Genomic DNA, 10,327 nt, shown 5'->3' on the forward strand with positions numbered 1-10,327 from the left:
ATCATTCTTTTTCACGAATAAAAATTGCAGGCAAATATAGGTGATGTTTTCCGATCATTTTGATATTATTTGCATTTTTCCAAGTTCATATATAGCTTGTTATAATTTTTAAAATAATGGTCAAAGTTATTTGAATATTCATAACAAGTTGGTACAAACTCAGAAAAAATGCAAATTAGAAATTAGGAGGTTCAGAAAACATCACCTACATTTGCATGTAATTTTATTCATGAAAAAACTATTGTTTATACCTTCTATTTTTAATAATGTTAATAACATCAATAATCTCACACTACTAGAAAAAACCTTATACATGGAATCTTTCTAGCAGCTCTTTAAAATACGACGCTACTACTATTTAGCAGCAGTGCGTGCCACAAAAACGCGCTACTGAAAGAAAAATAGCAGCATCGCGTCCCTTGTAAACAGCAGCATCCAGTTCAGAAGCTTGATGAACTCTTTCCGCCGTAGGCATGGAGTCTTCAGAGCAGAATCCAGCCGAGTCTTCCCTTCACCGGTAGGGTGGTCAAGCTGGAGGTCCTCAAATCCCTCCATTATTTCGTCCACCGTCACCCTAGCATATCCTTCTGGAATCGGATGACAGTGAAAAGTTGTGCCGGGTTCAGAAGGTTGAACTTGGCCGACAACCGCCTTGACTTTTAATTTCTGCCATTGGGTCATAAGGTGGCAATTTTGAGACTCCGTGATAAAATCCACGGGGTAGCTAGCAGGAGCCGTCAAGACATGCTCCGGCTGAAGAAGCTTGGTAGAAGCCACGCTGCTTCTCTGCTGAGATGGCGGGGTAGCTTCGGGGGAAGCTTCGGCAGGTCGTTTGCTGCGATCTGCTTCTCGTTCCTCTAGCCCTTGTACCCTTGCATGCAGCGCATGCAGTTGGCTATGCTCCACTTTCTTCTCCCTCTCCTGGCATTTGTAACGGCCTGCGTCCGGAAAACCAACCTTCCACGGAATGGAGCCTGGCGTGCCTCGTGTCCGTCCAGGGTGCTCAGGATTCCCGAGGGCCATTGTGAGCTCGTCATTCTCCCTATCTGGAACGAACGTCCCTTGCTTCACTGCATCGATATAGTGCCGAAGCCTCTTGACTGGTATTTTCAGTTGCTCGTCCGTCCAACGGCACTTCCCTGATACAGGGTCCAAGGTTCTCTTGGAGATATGTCCTAGAGGCAATCATGTGATGATGATATTTCCATATGTATTCATGAGTCCTTTGTATTGTCCTTGAACATCATCAATGATATGTATCAATAAGTATGTGACTTGTTTGTGGAACTATGTATTGTATGATGATTGTTCTAATGGTCCCTAGTTGATAAGGTTGTGCGGACACATATCCTCGACTAGTATACGACTCGGTTGATGACTATGTTTCACAAGTCATGTGCATGGAGATGCTAAACCGATAGTATGGACTCGGGAATGGAGATCACCGAGTCGGGCAGACCCACTTTGAGACGCAGCGAGATATAGTCATCTGTTAGTCTCAAGAACAATGTTTATGACATGTCCTAGACCTGAGGTCCTCGCATGTTCTCGGGATGAGGATCGACTCACTTAGGGTCTATCAAACGCTACTCCGTAACTGGGTAGTTATAAAGGTAGCTTTCGGGTGAGTCGTGAGACATGCCGCGAGACATGGTTGACCAAGATGGGATTTGCCACTCCTATATGGAGAGATATTCTCTGGGCCCTCTCGAGTGATCAGATTCGGAAAGCATGGCCATGCGACTTGGGTTAAGTGTTAACCCAGTTTGAGAATCTGTATCACAGTTTCGGGAAGAGAGGTCGAGCTACCACAATGGTCACAAGTACTCGCCTTGGGCTCGACAACAAATATCGTGAGGCAAAAGGAATGTTGCATATGACATTGTTAAGGTTCGTCAAAACGACTTTATGCGCTACTCCCCACTCTCGAGAGCCGCCGCCACTCCCCACATCCATGCCGCGCAACCGGACCTAGCAGTCCGCCGCTCGACACTGCTCCCCGTACGTGTGGATACCTTGGAGGCATCGCATCTGCGGTGCTTGGACGAACCGTTCGAGGGAACCGCGAGGAGCCTTTCGCGGTAGATCACCATTCGCGGATCCTCGCTGTTCGTGGGAGATCGGCACCAAGAGGGGAGACGGGCCGTGAGATTGACTACACGCATCACCAACTCTACTCCCGCTGCGGTGACTGCGCGTCTAGTGGTAAACCTGATCTCGTGATCTATTTCCAGCAGCATGATCTTGGGTGCGCGGTAGAAATTTTTATTTGGCGCTAGTGTAGCGTACCGCGTGTTCCAACAGTGGTATCAGAGCCTCCGCTGTGTGGTGATAGATTCGAAGATATGCATATGAGATATGTAGATCGGTTCAAGTGCGGGTCGATGAGATCGGCCGCGCACATCAGTGTTGAATGTTGGTCTCGTGATCTTGTTTCCGTGATCGTGACGCAGAGGTCGTGACACGACTTACCCCTACCGGTCGGTTTCCTCCATCGGGGTAGACAGTGAAACATAAACCAGGATGCAGCACGCGAAGATCAAAGAGACTGATCGAATCGGAACATAGATCAACACCTTGGAAATGTGATTTCCGCGGTGCTGAAATCTGTTGGAGCGGTCTCGGTAAAACGGCTGTAACTTTTGCATACGAACTCCGATTTTGCTCCACGACCTGTCAAACTGAAGCTAACGAAAAGTTGGATTAGAGGCGAAAAGTCGGAACGAGATTTCGGCGCTTCTGGCTACGCCAAAATCCGCTTGGAAGATAGAGTTTCAGGAGGTTTTATCTTCGGCGGTAGAACGTCTGACTCGTTTTTGCAGGGAATGACTGTGATTTGGTATAGCCCATGTATGTTGCTTGTATATTATTATTTCATGACATGCGTGTCATGAGTGCAGCAACCGGCAGGAGCCATATGATTGTCCCATTATTGTATTAATTACCTGCGTGTCAACATGATAAGCCATGTAATGTAATTTACTTTCAGTAGCTATTAGTTTTTTTAATAGCATAGTATCTTATGTAAAACTTGGCGGTTGACACCATGGCATGGAGATGGAGATCACCACGAGGACAACCATGCATGGGCAGACCGCGCACGTGGAGATGGAGATCACCATGCGCTGTGAAAAGGGGCTATACCATATCACACATATATAAACTGCCTGTGAAAGTTTATCCCTTTTATGCACCCTTCTTTTACATGATAGATGTTTTAAGTAGGGTGACCCTCAAAGAATGTCAAGTACAAATGCCTCCCCAATTGCTGCACCTTCACATGTCAAGTATATTTAGTGGCGGGCCTATGAAATTAGGGTGCCACTAGATCTCCTTGAAGTGATGAATTTGTGTCGGACACTTACACGCGAAGCATTGGTTGACTTGTCGTGGCTATCAAAACAGTTTTGGGCCACGAGGCATAGGAGTTGGCGAGGCATGAGATGTCCCCCAACAACAAGAGTCGTATGGAGATGCGATTAGCAAGAGTTGCTTACCGAGTGATCTTGTCCTCTAGCGGTGATGCAAAAGCTCACTAGTTGACATGTTTATCTTGGATCTTGAATCACTAAGTATCAACCGAGGGATGTTGATTTTAGTGGGAGTAATGACCTTACTAAAATTGTTTAATATGAATTACTCTTCATGAATACATGTCTTACTGTTTTGCATATTTCCGTTGTAGATTAATGGCACCACCTGCTCAAGTTACCCCCTTTGCGTTGAAATCAATCCTGGAAAAAGATAAATTGAATGGAACAAACTTTACCACCTGGTATAGAAACCTGAGAATTGTTCTTAGGCATGAGAAAAAGGAACAAGTTCTAGAGAATCCGCTTCCAGAGGAACCTGCCGATAATGCTAATGCCACAACCAGGAATGCCCACCAGAAACTCGTTAATGAATCAAACGAGATCAGCTGTCTCATGTTGGCTTCTATGGAGCCCGATCTGTAGCAGCAGTTCAAAAATATTGAGGCTTTCGATATGATCCACTGAGCCTCAAGAGCATGTTTCAAATGCAGGCTAGGACCGAAAGGTTCAACGTCTGGCGATCCTTGATGGATTGTAAGCTGAAAGAGGGTGATCCACTGAGCCATGATCCACTAAGCCCACATGTGATCAAGATGATCGGGTACATGCAAGCTCTGGATCGGTTGGGCTTCCCACTTGGGGACGAATTGTCCACAGATACAATTCTGGGTTCTCTCCTGGATAGCTATGGGCCGTTCATCTCGAACTACCATATGCATGGGATGGAAAAGAAATTCACTGAATTGCATGGGATGCTCAAAGTGGCAGAGCAGGATATCAAGAAAGGTAGGCATCGTCAAGTGTTGATGGTGCAGAATTTGGCTAAGTTCAAGAAGAGCTGGTCCAAGAAAAAGGCTAAGGCGAAGGGCAAAGAGAAGGAGGCAACTTCAACTGCCGCTGCTGCGCCTAAGTCAGGGACGACCTCGGGGAGTATTTGCTTTCATTGCAAAGAACCCGGACACTGGAAAAGGAACTGCAGCAAGTGGCTTGCCGAGAAGGGCAAGAAGACTGGATGTATGACTTCTTCAGGTACACTTGTTGTATATGTTATAGACATTTATCTTGCTGATGTTTCTATTAGCTCTTGGGTATATGACACCGGATCGGTTGTTCACATATGCAACTCGATGCAGGGGCTAAGCAGAACTAGGAATGTCGCAAGAGGAGAAGTTGACATACTCGTCGGGAATAAAGCAAGAGTTGCTGCATTGGCCGTCGACACTATGCAACTTAATTTACCTTCACGATTTGTAATGGAACTTGATAATTGTTATTATGTTCCTGCTTTGAGTCGAAACATTATTTCTGCCTCATGTTTGATGAGACAAGGGTATGAATTCAGTATTAAGGACAATAGTTGTTCTATTTACTTGAATAATATGTTTCATGGCTTTGCACCCGTTGTGAATGGGTTATTTATCCTAGATCTTGGAGGTGAATCCGTCTATAACATAAATGTCAAGAGGCATAAGCCTAATGAGATAAATCTGACTTACATCTGGCATTGTCGACTAGGACACATTAGTCAAAAGCTCATGAAGAAGCTCCATGATGATGGAATTCTAACTTCGTTTGAGTTTGAATCATTCGAGACATGCGAGTCTTGCCTACTCGGTAAGATGACTAAGACTCCTGTTGCAAAGAGTTGTGAGAGGGCGCCCGAGCTGTTGGAACTTATACATAGTGATGTATGTGGACCAATGAGCACGACAGCCAGAGGTGGTTTCCAATACTTCGTGACTTTCACCGACGACTTGAGTAGACATGGATATGTTTACTTGATGAGGCACAAGTCAAAAACTTTTGAAAAGTTCAATGAGTTTCAGAACAAAGTGGAAAATCAACTTGGCAAGAAAATCAAACTTCTACGATCTGATCGTGGCGGTGAGTATATGAGCCAGGAGTTTGATGATCATCTGAAGAGTCGTGGAATAGTTCCACAACTGACTCCTCCAGGTACGCCACAGAGAAATGGTGTGTCTGAACGGAGGAATCGAACCCTGTTGGACATGGTCCGATCGATGATGAGTCAGTCAGATTTACCATTGTCATTTTGGGGATACGCTCTAGAAACTGCAGCTTTCACACTAAACAGGGTACCATCTAAGTCCGTAGATAAGACACCATATGAGATATGGACTATGAAGAGTCACAATTTGTCTTTTCTAAAAATTTGGGGATGTGAAGCATATGTCAAGCAACTCCAGTCGGATAAACTCACACCCAAATCGGACAAGTGCATATTCGTGGGATATCCAAGGGAAACCTTAGGATATTACTTCTACAACCGTGAAGAGGGCAAAGTGTTTGTCGCTCGACATGGAGTTTTCCTTGAGAAAGAGTTTCTCAATCGGAAGGCTAGTGGGAGGACGGCCGACTAGAAGAAATTCGAGAAACACACGGGGACGTTCCAGTAGGTGATACTGTCACACCGGAGTTAGTCAAAGAACCCGTAGTGGAGTCGACACCGGTTCACGGAGGTCGAAAAGGTTACGCAATTTGCATGACTGCAATGTGTTGTTCTTGGAGAACAACGAGCCGACTATGTATGCAGAAGTGATGGACAACCCTGATTCCGAGTTATGGCTTGAGGCCATGAGATCCGAATTAAAGTCCATGGATGACAATCAAGTTTGGAACTTGGTTGATCTGCCAGATGGCGTTCAAGCCATTGAGTGCAAGTGGATCTTTAAGAAGAAAACTGATATGGACGGAAATGTAACAGTCCATAAGGCTCGACTTGTCGCTAAAGGTTATCGACAAGTTCAAGGAGTTGACTACGATGAGACTTACTCACCGGTAGCGATGCCTAAATCAATTCGGATCATTCTTGCTATAGCAGCATATTTCGACTATGAGATATGGCAGATGGATGTCAAAACGGCTTTCCTTAATGGAAATTTAACCGAGGATGTGTATATGACACAACCCGAGGGTTTTGTCGATCCAAAGAAGTCTAGCATGGTATGCAAGCTTCAAAGATCCATTTATGGATTAAGGCAAGCATCTCGGAATTGGAACATTCGTTTTACTGAAGCGTTCAAAGAGTTTAGCTTCATCAAGAACGATTGTGATCATTGTGTATTCAAGAAGGTCAGTGGGAGCTCAGTTGCATTTCTGATCTTATATATGGATGACATATTATTGATTGGGAATGATGTTCAGATGCTTAAATCTGTCAAGGACTCATTGAAAAATAGTTTTTCGATGAAGGACTTGGGAGAAGCAGCTTATATTTTGGGAATCAAGATCTATAGAGATAGATCGAGAAGGCTTATTGGATTAAGCCAGAGTGCATATATTGACAAGGTGTTGAAGCGGTTCAACATGCAAGATGCCAAGAAGGGTTTCTTACCCATGTCACATGGCATCAGTCTTAGCAAGACTCAGAGTCCTTGGAATCCTGATGAGCGAAGACACATGGATGGGATTCCGTATGCTTCGGCTGTTGGGTCCATCATGTACGCTATGGTATGTACTCGTCCCGATGTTAGCTTTGCTCTTAGCGTTGTGGGAAGATACCAAGCTGATCCAGGTGAGAGTCACTGGACAGCGGTTAAGAATATCCTTAAGTACTTGAGAAGGACTAAGGATATGTTCCTGGTTTATGGTGGTGAGGAAGAGCTCGTTGTAAAGAGTTACACCGATGCTAGTTTCCAAACTGATAGGGATGATAGTCGATCGCAATCTGGGTTTGTGTTCATTCTGAACGGAGGAGCAGTGAGCTGGAGGAGCTCCAAGCAAGATACGGTAGCTGATTCTACAACAGACGCTGAGTACATTGCGGCTTCTGAAGCTGCAAAAGAGGGTGTTTGGGTGAAGAATTTCATTTCTGATCTTGGTGTGGTTGAGGGCGCGTCTAAGCCATTGGACCTCTATTGTGATAATAGTGGTGCCATTGCGCAAGTCAAGGATCCACGGAACCATCATAAAACCCAACAGATACTCAGGCGTTTTAACCTTATTCGCGACATTGTCGAAAGAGGTGACGTAAACATATGCAAGGTACACACGATGCAAATGTTGCTGATCCATTGACGAAGCCTCTCCCACATCCGAAGCATGAGGCGCACATGAGCTCCATGGGCATACGATGCCTAAATGATTGACTCTAGTGCAAGTGGGAGACTGTTGGAGATATGCCCTAGAGGCAATCATGTGATGATGATATTTCCATATGTATTCATGAGTCCTTTGTATTGTCCTTGAACATCATCAATGATATGTATCAATAAGTATGTGACTTGTTTGTGGAACTATGTATTGTATGATGATTGTTCTAATGGTCCCTAGTTGATAAGGTTGTGCGGACACATATCCTCGACTAGTATACGACTCGGTTGATGACTATGGTTCACAAGTCATGTGCATGGAGATGCTAAACCGATAGTATGGACTCGGGGATGGAGATCACCGAGTCGGACAGGCCCACTTTGAGACGCAGCGAGATATAGTCATCTGTTAGTCTCAAGAACAATGTTTATGACATGTCCTAGACCTGAGGTCCTCGCATGTTCTCGGGATGAGGATCGACTCACTTAGGGTCTATCAAACGCTTCTCCGTAACTGGGTAGTTATAAAGGTAGCTTTCAGGTGAGTCGTGAGACATGCCGCGAGACATGGTTGACCAAGATGGGTTTTGTCACTCCTATATGGAGAGATATTCTCTGGGCCCTCTCGAGTGATCAGATTCGGAAAGCATGGCCATGCGACTTGGGTTAAGTGTTAACCCAGTTTGAGAATCTGTATCACAGTTTCGGGAAGAGAGGTCGAGCTACCACAAGGGTGACAAGTACTCGCCTTGGGCTCGACAACAAATATCGTGAGGCAAAAGGAATGTTGCATATGACATTGTCAAGGTTCGTCAAAATGACTTTATACACATATGGGAGTTGGCACGTTCTGCTAGGAGCCGCTACCAACTATCGACTCTGGTCGTGTGTCCATGTGTACGTGAACTTATAGGGCCACACACTTAAGGGGATGCAGCCCATTCGGATTAGATCCGAGTGGAAAATGGATGTGGACTCCAAGTGGGCTCAAGTGTTGAGCCCACCTCGGAGGTCTATATAAAGGGGAGTGGGTGCACCATTTAGGGTTGATCCTTTTCCCACTCTCGAGAGCCGCCGCCACTCCCCACATCCATGTTGCGCGACCGGACCTAGCAGTCCGCCGCTCGACGCTGCTTCCCGTACGTGTGGATACCTTGGAGGCATCGCATCTGCGGTGCTTGGACGAACCGTTCGAGGGAACCGCGAGGAGCCGTTCGCGGGAGATCACCATTCGTGGATCCTCGCTGTTCATGGGAGATCGGCACCAAGAGGGGAGACGTGCCGTGAGATCGACTACACGCATCACCAACTCTACTTCCGCTGCGGTGACTGCGCGTCTAGTGGTAAACCTGATCTCGTGATCTATTTCCAGCAGCATGATCTTGGGTGCGCGGTAGAAATATTTGGCGCTAGTCTAGCGCACCGCGTGTTCCAACAGGTTCCGCCAGCCCCGAAGAACCAAGTCCGGCAATGGTCTGGCCAGTTCATTGTCTCTGGTTCGATCCCTTTATCAAGCAGATCATTCTCAGCCTTGGCCCACTTAGGCCGGGCTTTGAGGTAGCCACCTGACCCCGTGCGATGGTGAAACTTCTTCTTCGCAGCATTTTGCTTGTTTGTCGCCGACATCTTGTTACTCTTTTCCGATGTCTTGTGGGCCACAAATGCGGGCCAGTGATCTCTGATCTTCTTATATTTGCCGATGAATTATGGTGTCTCTTCTTTGTCGACAAACTTTTTCAGCTCTTTTCTCCACCTTCTGAATAGGCCTGCCATCTTCTTAAGAGCAAAAGACTTGATTAATTGCTCTATAACTGGCTTCTCCGGATCCTCCTCTGGCGGTAGGGTGAAATTTGCCTTCAGCTCAGTCCAAAGATCATCTTTCTGCACATCATTGACATAAGACACCTCAGGGTCTTCGTTCTTAGGCTTATACTATTGGTGGATGCTGATCGGGATCTTGTCCCTAACAAGAACCCCGCACTGAGCATCAAATGCGTTCTTTGTCCGAATGGGTTCAATCGGTTCGCCGTCGCGCGCGATTGCTATGATCTCAAACCTTTCATCCGAGCTCAACTTTTTCTTTGGGCCTCGTCTCCTTACCGAAGTTGTGCTCGATCCGGAGGGCTAGAAAAAAGAAGAAAGACGAGAGTTAATTAATATGTGTTCCTGATTGGCCCTTATGGTGTTATCTGAGCTTCGCCCAAGTTCCTCGCAATCAAGCCCCGAATTTGCTATGTTCCGCTGTCGTGGGTGAGTGCTTCCGAATTAGTTCTTCAGCCCCTAGCTGGGTCTGTTGGTCATTGTTTTGTATAGTGAACAAAAAGATGGCTATAAAATACTTTGCTTCTGTCGTTCTTTTTAATTTCTGATGAATAAACTGGATCAGGTGGACCTACAAGACATGAGGTTAATGGTAATACCATACCTAGACACTGGATTTGCTGTAAAGTATTAGATCATTATGCTGAATATCTCTCAAAACCGGCGATATGGAAGATGAGAGGATTGCCATTTCTGATTTGAAGACGGCAATTGGACTTAATCTAAACTGGAATCCAATAGATTGCACTAATGTCAAACTTCTTGGTGGGTGACGCTTTGGACATGCCTTGTGTCAAACTTCTACTTTAAACTACAAATATCATTTTGAAAATCAGGAAATCATATGTACATATTGTTTCTCAAAAAAGACGTGGACGACATTAGATGGTGAGCTCCTAGTTCCCCGAGCCCGAGGGGACT

This window comes from Triticum dicoccoides, chromosome 1B, assembly GCF_002162155.2.
Source record: "Triticum dicoccoides isolate Atlit2015 ecotype Zavitan chromosome 1B, WEW_v2.0, whole genome shotgun sequence".
Classification (NCBI taxonomy): Eukaryota; Viridiplantae; Streptophyta; class Magnoliopsida; order Poales; family Poaceae; genus Triticum; species Triticum dicoccoides.